Below are 10,104 nucleotides of genomic sequence, written 5' to 3' on the forward strand. Positions count from 1 at the left end.
CCACTTCTGAAATAAATTTTAACTGCTACATTGACATAAGAGCAATAAAACATGCTTTTATTTATTGTATCTGCCTAAACTACAACTTCAAAATGACATTAGAATCCACTGAAATCAGTACTATGTATTTTTGAATAAATTGTTTTTGTTATTAAAGTCTTGATTGTGTCGTTATCTTTGATATTTTAACAACTAAGTCAACATCCAAATATTTAATTTTTGCTTATCTAGGTTATTAAGCCTATATTAAAGGGGAACTGGGAACGGACCCTTGCTTTTTCAGGAAAGTCACTTGGTTCATAACGCTCTATGGTACAAGAACTCAGACTGCAACTTGTCTTCTGCTCCCTGTGTTGCCATTTGTCAATATCAATTGGAGCCATATTAAGAGAGGTTGGGTGTCCTGCAGCAAGTGATTGCCACCTGCTTTCCCCAAAACAGTTCCTCTATCCAGAAGTGAAATGTACTTCATTGTCCTTGACAGTGTTCAACTCAGATCATCACTCAAGGTCATTGAAGTCGATTTCGTGACTGGCACTTAATTCGCTACCCCACGTGTTCATTCCCTCAGTCACCAGTATAAACAACTGGCAAAATCAACTTGGTCAGTTGCCAAGGCATATGCAATTGCAAGCACTTTTGACCATGCGATTTCCACTACTTAACAAGGACCACAATTGAATGGGTAGACCATAAGATATAGGAGCAGAAGTGGGCCATTCAGCCCATCAAGTCTGCTCTGCTATTCAGTCATGGGCTGATCCAATTCTTCCAGTCATCCCCACTCCCCTGCCTTCACCCCATACCCTTTCATGCCCCGGCTAATCAAGAACCTATCTATCTCTACCTTAAATGCACCCAATGACTTGACCTCCATAGCCGCTTGTGGCAGCAAATTCCACAGATTTACCACCCTCTGATTGAAGTAATTTCTCCACATCTCAGTTCTAAATGGACGTCCTTCGGTCCTGAAATCATGCCCTCTTGTCCTAGAATCCCCTACCATGGGAAATAACTTTGCCATATTTAATTTGTTCAGGCCTTTTAACATTCGGAATGTTTCTATGATATCCCCTCTCATTCTCTTGAATTCCAAGGAATACAGCCCAAGAGCTGCCAAATGTTCCTCATATGGTAAACCTTTCATTCCTAGAATCATTCTTGTCAATCTTCTCTGAACCCTCTTCAATGTCAGTATATCCTTTCTAAAATAAGGAGCCCAAAACTGCACACAATTCTCCAAGTATGGACTCAAGAGTGCTTTATAGAGCCTCAACATCACATCCCTGCTCTTATATTCTATACCTCTAGAAATGAATGCCAACATTGCACTTGCCTTCTTCACAACTGACTCAACCTAGAGGTTAACCTTTAGGGTATCCTGCACAAGGATTCCCAAGTCCCTTTGCATCTGCATTTTGAATTCTCTCCCCAGTCTGCCCATTTATTTCTTCCACCTAAGTGCATGACCATACACTTTCCAACATTGTATTTCATTTGCCACTTCTTTGCCCATTCCCCTAAACTATCTAAGTCTCTCTGCAGGCTTTCTGTTTCCTCAGCACTACCCGCTCCTCCAACTATCTTTGTATCATCGGCAAATTTAGCCACAAATCCATTAATACCATAGTCCAAATCATTGACATACATCGTAAAAATTAGCGGTCCCAACACCGACCCCTGTGGAACTCCACTGGTAACTGGCAGCCAGCCAGAATAGGATTCCTTTATTCCCACTCTCTGTTTTCTGCAAATCAGCCAATGCTCCACCTATGCCAGTAGCTTCCCTGTAATTCCACAGGCTCTCATCTTGCTAAGCAGCCTTATATGCGGCACCTTGTCAAAGGCCTTCTGAAAATCCAAGTACACCACGTCTACTGCATCTCCTTTGTTTATCCTGCTTGTAATTTCCTCAAAGAATTGCAGTAGGTTTGTCAAGCAGGATTTTCCTTTCAGGAAATGATGCTGGCTTTGGCCTATCTTGTAATCTCATCCCTAACAATCGATTCCAACAACTTCCTAACCACTGATATCAGGCTAACAGGTCTATAGTTTCCTTTCTGCTGCCTCCCACCCTTCCTAAATAGCGGAGTAACATTTGCAATTTTTCTGTCATCCAAAACAATGCCAGAATCTATCAATACTTGAAAGATCATCGTTTTATTGCCTCTGCAATCTCTCCGGCTACTTCCTTCAGAACCTGAGGATGCATTCCATCAGGTCCAGGAGATTTATCCACCCTCAGACCATTAAGCTTCCTGAGCACCTTCTCAGTCATAATTTTCCCTGCACAAACTTCACTTCCCTGACACTCTTGAATGTCTGGTATACTGCAGATGTCTTCCACTGTGAAGACTGAAGCAAAATACGCATTCAGTTCCTCTGCCATCTCTACATCTCCCATTACAATATCTCCAGCATCATTTTGTATTGGTCCTATATCTACCCTCGTCTCTCTTTTACCCTTTATATAGTTAAAAAAAAGCTTTTAGTATCTTCTTTGATATTAGTCACCAATTTCCTTTCATAATTCATCTTATCCTTCCTAATGACCTTCTTAGTTTCCTTCTGCAATTTTTTAAAAGCTTCCCTATCTTTCCACTAGCTGTAGCTTCCTTGTATGCCCTCTCTTTTGCTTTCACTTTGGCTCTGACTGGTCAGCCATGGTAGTGTAACTTCTTCCCTTTGAAAATTTCTTCTTATTTGGAATATATCTGTCCTGCACTTCTCTCATTTTTCGCAGAAACTCCAGCCATTGCTGCTCTGCTGTCCTTCCTGCAAATGTCCCTTTCTAGTCAACTTTGGCCAGTTTCCCTCTCATGCCATTGTAATTTCCTTTATTCCACTTGTAAGGGGTTTCTTCTTTTATGTTACTATGTAGGCTAATTAAAATGGCTTCTTTGTTATGTTAACTGCCGAGAAAGTTCTCTCGCTAGCAGCTTGTTTGGGTTATATTATTGATAAGAGAGCGAACGAACCAATTGTGATAGATGTTATTCTTTCTAGTGTGTCTGTAAGCTATTGTGATGCATAGGATTTTGGGGAGAAGGCATGTTGGAGACAGAGCAGACGGGATGCTGTGAGCGGGCCGACAGGGTGGACCCGAGCCAGAATCCGAGGTCCAGGGTCTTCGGCGAGGAGAGGAGACGAAGACAGACTCGTGTGGAGCGTCTGGTCGACCACCATGGTTGGTCCCAGGCAGCGGGTCGAGGTGGTCAGAGGGGATCGAATGGGGGAGAGAGGATCGTTACTAGAGCTCCAACTGTTTGTGCACGAAGAGATTGAACTTTGATAAGTTTGGCACCTTTTATTTTCCTTTTATATTTTATCTCTATTAATTATATAGTGCCAGTAATATCTATAAATTGTAATCAATCGTGTATGGTGTTTTGTCTGTTATTTGGTGGGGTGGGGTACAATCACACAGCACCCACACAAACTTAATTATCCAGTTTGGCGGGGTCGAGGTCTGCTTTCCCTAGACAGCGAGTTGAGTGAGCCTGAGGCTTACCGGGGGGCTACACACTGAAATACTGACACATTAGATTTTATTTCTTCCCTCTCAAATTTCAACATGAACTCGATCATATTGTGATCACTGTTCCCTAAGGGTTCCTTAACCTTAAGCTCTCTTATCACCTCTGAATCATTGCACAACACTCAATCCAGCAGTGGGCTTAGTGGGCTCAATAGCAAGCTGTTCTTGTTAGAGTGGTTTTTGGATTTAGGTCATTCACATTTAGCAAATGGCTTTGGCTACCAGTCTTCTGTTCCTTGAAAATGTATTGTGGATTTAATTTGGAATATTGCATTCCTAGAAGCTGTGAATCCCACTCCACAGACGATGCTGGCATCTGTGGGATGAATATGAATCAGAAGGTGTGAAGTTTGCATCTAGTTTCAAAGAAAGCGTTATCTATACTTTGTAAATATGTCGTCCTTTACGTTTAGCACAAAAAATACCAAGTAAATGTATTGTGGATTCAGTTTGGAATAATGGATTCCTAAAAGCTGTGGATCCCAGTCTAGGCGCTGCTGGCGTCTGTAGGATGGATGCAAATCAGAAGGTGTGAATTTTGTAGCTTCAAAAGAAAGCATTGTCTATACTTTGTAAATATGGAATAGTCCTATGTGTCAAATAAATATCGAGCCCCACATTGGGCCAGCAGACCTTTCCACTGAAAACGTTTCCATATGATGCCTGCTGTACCTTGTTTTGTCGAATAAAGAAGCTGCTTTGTATCTACCAGTAACTCTGTCTGGCGATTTCATTCACACAAAATTTCTAAAAAGCCATCCCTTCAACATTCTACAACTTCTCTCTCTTGAGGTCCAGTACTGACCTGGTTTTCCCAATCCACTTTCATGTTAAAATCCCCTATGATTATCATGACATTGCCTTTCTCACATGCCTTTTCTATCTCCTGCTGCAATTTGTAATCCACATCCCGGCTGCTGTTTGGAGGCCTGTATACAACTACCATTAGGGTCCTTTTACCTTTGCCATTTCTTAACTCAACCCATGGAGACTCTACACCTTCCAATTCTATGTCATCTCTTTCTACTGATTTAACATTATTTCTTATACGGAGCCACACCACCCTCTCTGCCTACTAGCCTATCTTTCTGATACACCATATATCAGCTCCCAGTGGCGGCCATCCTTTCGCCAAGTTTCAGATTTGGCCACAATGTCATATTTGCCAATCTGTAGCTGAATTTCATCCATTTTATTCCTTATGCTGTGTGCATTCAAATAAATGAATGACAGACCAAAAAGATGAAATTGAAGGCAGAATATTCTAGTAATCACTTCCAACCAATTAACCAATCCACAGAAATCAGAATCACTTTGCCAGAATGTGGTTCAATGCCAAGCATAAACCACAAGATAATACCATAACAGACAACACAATAGCAACCGACAACTTACAAGACAATAGTGCAAACAACGATGAGCAGTCAACAATTAACAAAGTGGTCACGTGAGCAAACATCAATAATCAAACTTAAATAAGCAGGCTAAATACTTATGAACAGATCAAAGAGAGCATTTAATAGATGTTGTGCGGGGACAGTTAGGGTATTATACATGAGTGAGTTTGTTGAGAAGCTGAATAGTTACAGGAAAGAAGCTTCAGAGATGATGTAGTTGTGGTGGTGATGGACTTGTAGCCAAATATGCTGGTGATTCATGCAGAAATATCACTTTTTCTCCTTGGCTATCTGGTTGATTAACACAAGCCATACTGCACCCAACCCTTTGCCTATTAGTTTAAACATGAGTGTGAACAACATTTTAAAAAGACAAAGCAATACACAGAAAATGCTGGAGGAACTCAGCAGGTCAGAGAGCATCTATGGAAATGAACAAATAGTCGACATTTCAGGCTGAGACCCTTCTTAAGGACTGTAAAGGAAGGGGGAAGATGCCAGAATAAAAAGGTGGGGGGATGGGATGGAGACTAGCTAGAAGGTGATAGGTGAAGCCAAGTGGGTGGGAAAGGTAAAGGGCTGGAGAAGAAGGAATCTGATAAGAGAGGAGAGTGGACCGTAGGAGGAAGGAAAGGAGGAGGGAATTCAGGGGGAAGTAATAGGCAGGTTAAAGACCAGAGTGGGGAATAGACCATAAGACGCAGGAGCTGAAGTGAGCCATTCAGACCATCGAGTTTGCTCCACCACTCAGTCATGGGCTGATCCAATTCTTCCAGTCATCCCCACTCCCCGATGCCCTGGCTAATCAAGAACCTATCTTTCTCTGAATAGAAGAAGAGGGAAGGGGGAGGAGAATTTTTTTTACTGGAAGGAGAAATCGATATTCATGCCATCAGGTTGGAGGCTACCTGGATAGAATATAAGGTGTTGCTTCTCCGCCCTGAGGGTGGCCTCATCTTGGCACAAGAGGAGGCCATGGACCAACAATTCAGAATGGGAATGGAATTGGAATTAAAATGTTTGGCCGGAAAGTTCCATTTTTGGGGGATGAAATGGACATGCTTGATGAAGCAGTCCACAAATTTACAACGGGTCTCACCAATGTAGAGGGTTTTGCTCAAAAATGATTCCAATGATTAGGAAGTTTAGTTTTATGGAGAAGTTGAGGTTCTACTTGAAACAGATAAGCTTGTGAGGAAATTTAAAGTCTTGTAGGATATGATAGTAGATGCAAAAAAGATACTGTTCCCACTGATGGAAGAGTTCCCAACTATGGGACACGGAATGAAGGGTAAGGGTAAAAGGCTCAGAGGTAACGTGAGGATTATACCTTGCAGTGTAGTGATAGGAAACGGAATGCACTACTAGGAGTAACAGTGGAGGCATATAAAAATAAACTGGGTGAGTATTTATTTATTGAGATACAGCATGGAATAGGCCTTTCTGGCCCTTTGAGCCGCATCACCCAGCCACCCCCAGTTTAACCCTAACCAAAGCACACAGCAATTTACAATGGCCAATTAACCCACTAACTTGTACGTCTTTGGACCGTGGGAGAAAACCGGAGCACCCAGAGAAAACCCGCACATTTAACCATATAACAATTACAGCACGGAAACAGGCCATCTCGGTTTCTGAGAGGAAGATTTGTAAAGCTCTAGAGATCATACTGAGAAATGAGAGAGGGACAGTGGCAGTAGTGTAGCGATCAGTAAACCACTTTCAAGATTCAAGATCTTTTATTTCAAATTTGATTCTTGAACAAAAATGCTATTAAGTGCCAGCGATTGGAAATCAGGGTTCAATTCCCATCACTGTCTATAAGGAGTATATACGTTCTCCTCATGACCACATGGATTTCCTCCAGGTGATCTGGTTTCCTCCCATGTTACAAAGACATACCAGTCAGGGTTTGTAAGTTGTGGGTATGCTACGCTGACACCAGAAGCATGGCAACACTTGCAGGCTGCCCCTGCACAACCTCGAACAGTGTTGGTCATTGACATAAATGACACATTTCACCATATGTTTCAATGAACATGCAACAAATAAAGATAGCCTTTAATCCTTAAATAATCTGCATGAAAATGTAGGTAGTCTGATTAGTAATCCAATCACAAGCAAGTTAAAATCTGCAGATGCTGGAAATCCAAGTAAAACACACAAAATGCTGGAGGAACTCAGCAGGCCAGGCAGCACTTATGGAAAAGAGTACAGTTGACATTTTGGGCCGAGACCCTTCAGCAGGACTGGAGAAAAAAAAAAGATGAGGAGTAGATTTAAAAGCTGGGGGGAGGGGAGGGAGAAGCACAAGGCGATATGTGAAACTGGGAAGGGGAGGGGTGAAGTAAGGAGCTGGGAAGTTGATTGGTGAAAGAGATACAGGGCTGGAGAAAGGGGAATCCAATAGGAGAGGACAGAAGGCCATGGAAGAAAGAAAAGAGGGGAGGAGCACCAGAAGGAGGTGATGGGCAGGCAAGGAGATAAGGTAAGAGAGGGAAACTGGGTTGGGGAATAGTGAAGGGGAAGGGGGGACCATTACTGGAAGTTTGGGAAATCGATGTTCATGCCATCAGGTTGGAGGCTACCCAGACAGAATATAAGATGTTGTTCTTCCAACCTGAGTGTGGTCTCATCGTAACAGTAGAGGAAGACATGGATTGACATACCAGAATGGGAATGGGAAGCGGAATTAAAATGGGTGGCCACTGAGATGGCCTCATCGCTTCTTCTGGCGGATGAGCATAGGTGCTTGACGAAAGGGTCTCCCAATCTATGTCGGGTCTCACCGATATACAGGAGACCACACCAGGAGCACTGGACACAGTATATGACCCAACAGACTCACAGGTGAAGTGTCGCCTCACCTGGAAGGACTGTTTAGAGGCCTGAATGGTAGTGAGGGAGGAGGTTCAATTTCTGAACTTCCAGTAATGCCCCCCCCTTCACCATTCCCCATCTCCATTTCCCTCTCTCACCTTATCTCCTTCAGGTCTTTGAGGCACACACAAGCCTCCAAATCAACACAAGGTTGTGGTCCTCCGGAGTTAACCTTTTAACCTGATGCATGATCAATCTAACCCTTTCCTGCCATGTAACCCATAATCCTCCATTTTTTCAATCCAAGGGCCAGAGTTCCTAATGTATCTGCCTATGCTACCTCCCCCGGCAGTGCATCCCAGGTACTTACCCCTCTCTGTGATATCTCCCTTAAACTTTCCTCCACTCACCTTAAAAGGGCGAGTGAAACAATGCAGGGAAATAACAACATTCAGTCATTTGATTGTGAGGTCGGGAGTTCACCTCATTGTATTGGGGAACCATAAGCCGACCTTGAATCTGGTTGTACAATCTGTAAAGCTGTTGTATCTGCTTCCAGGAAGGGGGTAAAGAGAGAATGTGCTGGGTGGATGGGGTCTTTGATTATGCTGGCTAATTCACTGAGGCAGCGAGAACTATAGACAGAGTCCATAAAGATGAGATGGTTTCCATGATGTGAGCTGTATCCAAGGCAAGTATTTCCGAGTGATTGGAGCATGGAACACACTTCGAAGGAAGGTGGTGGAAACAGATCCAAGAATAATGTTGAAGGAGCGTAGACCATCTGCAGACAGATGGGATGAATTTGATGGACACACATACGGTGGGCCAGTCCTGAAGAAGGGTCTCAGCCTGGAATGTCAACACTCCACAGATGTTCCCTGACTTCCTGAGTTGGTCCAGCATTTTCTGTGTGTTGCTCTGGATTTCCAGCATTTGCAGAATTTGTTGTTCAAAGTTCAAAGTAAACATATTATCAAAGTATGTATACCTCACCATATACAACCCTGAGATTCATTTTCTTTCATTAATAGAAACAAATGAAAGACCTCAACCAACAGGGCGGACAAACAAACAATGTGCAGCCGACAACAGACTTTGTAAATACAGAAGAGAAAAGAAAGAATAAATAAATAAGCAATAAATATCGAAAATATGAGGTGAAGAGCCCTTGAAAGTGAGTCCATAGGTTGTGGGAACAGTTCAGTGATGGGTAAGTGAAGTTAAGTGAATTTATCCCCACTGGTTCAAGAGCCTGATGGTTGAGGGGTAGTAACTGTTCTTGAACCTGGTGGTATTAGTCCTGAGGCTCCTGTGCCTTCTTCCTGATGGCAGCAGCATGACCTGGGTGGTAGGTGTCCTGATGATAGATGCTGCTTTCCTGTGGCAGTGCTCTGTGTAGATGTGCTCAATGGTGGAGAGGACTTTACCCGTTTTGGATTCTGCCATATCCATTACTTTTTGTAGGATTTTCTGTTCAAGGGCATTGGTGTTTCCATACCAGGCTGTAATGCAGCTAGTCATTATTCTCTCCACCACATATCTATAGACGAATGTCAAAGTTTTAGATGTCATGCTGAATCTTGGAAACATAGAAACACAGAAAACCTACAGCACAATACAGGCCCTTCGGCCCACGAAGCTGTGCCGAACATGTCCTTACCTTAGAAATTACCTAGGGTTACCCATAGCCCTCTATTTTTCTGAGCTCCATGTACCTGTCCAGGAGTCTGTTAAAAGACCCTATCATTTCCACCTCCACCACCGCTGCCGGCAGCCCATTCCACGCACTCACCACTCTCTGCATAAAAATCTTACCCCTGACATTTCCTCTGTACCTACTTCCAAGCACCTTAAAACTGTGCCCTCTTGTGCTAGCCATTTCAGCCCTGGGAAATAGCCTCTGACTATCCACATAATCAATGCCTCATCATCTTATACACCTCTATCATGTCACCTCTATCCTCCATCACTCCAAGGAAAAAAGGCCAAGTTCACTCAACCTATTCTCATAAGGCATGCTCCCCAATCCAGGCAACATCCTTGTAAATCTCCTCTGCACCCTTTTGATGGTTTCCACATCCCTCCTGTAGTGAGGCGACCTGAAATGAACACAGTACTCCAAATTGGGTCTGAGCAGGGTCCTATATAGCTGCAACATTACCTCTCGGCTCCTAAACTCAATCCCACGATTGATGAAGGCCAATGCACCGTATGCTTTCTGAACCACTTCACTATCCACAGTCTTCACAACTTCTTAACCACTTCACAATCTTCACTAACTTCTAGTAGAGGCGCTGCCGTGCTCTCTTCCTAATCGTTCTTATGGTTACCTGCTGGGCCCAAGAC

Source organism: Mobula birostris, chromosome 3 (assembly GCF_030028105.1).
Source record: "Mobula birostris isolate sMobBir1 chromosome 3, sMobBir1.hap1, whole genome shotgun sequence".
Classification (NCBI taxonomy): Eukaryota; Metazoa; Chordata; class Chondrichthyes; order Myliobatiformes; family Myliobatidae; genus Mobula; species Mobula birostris.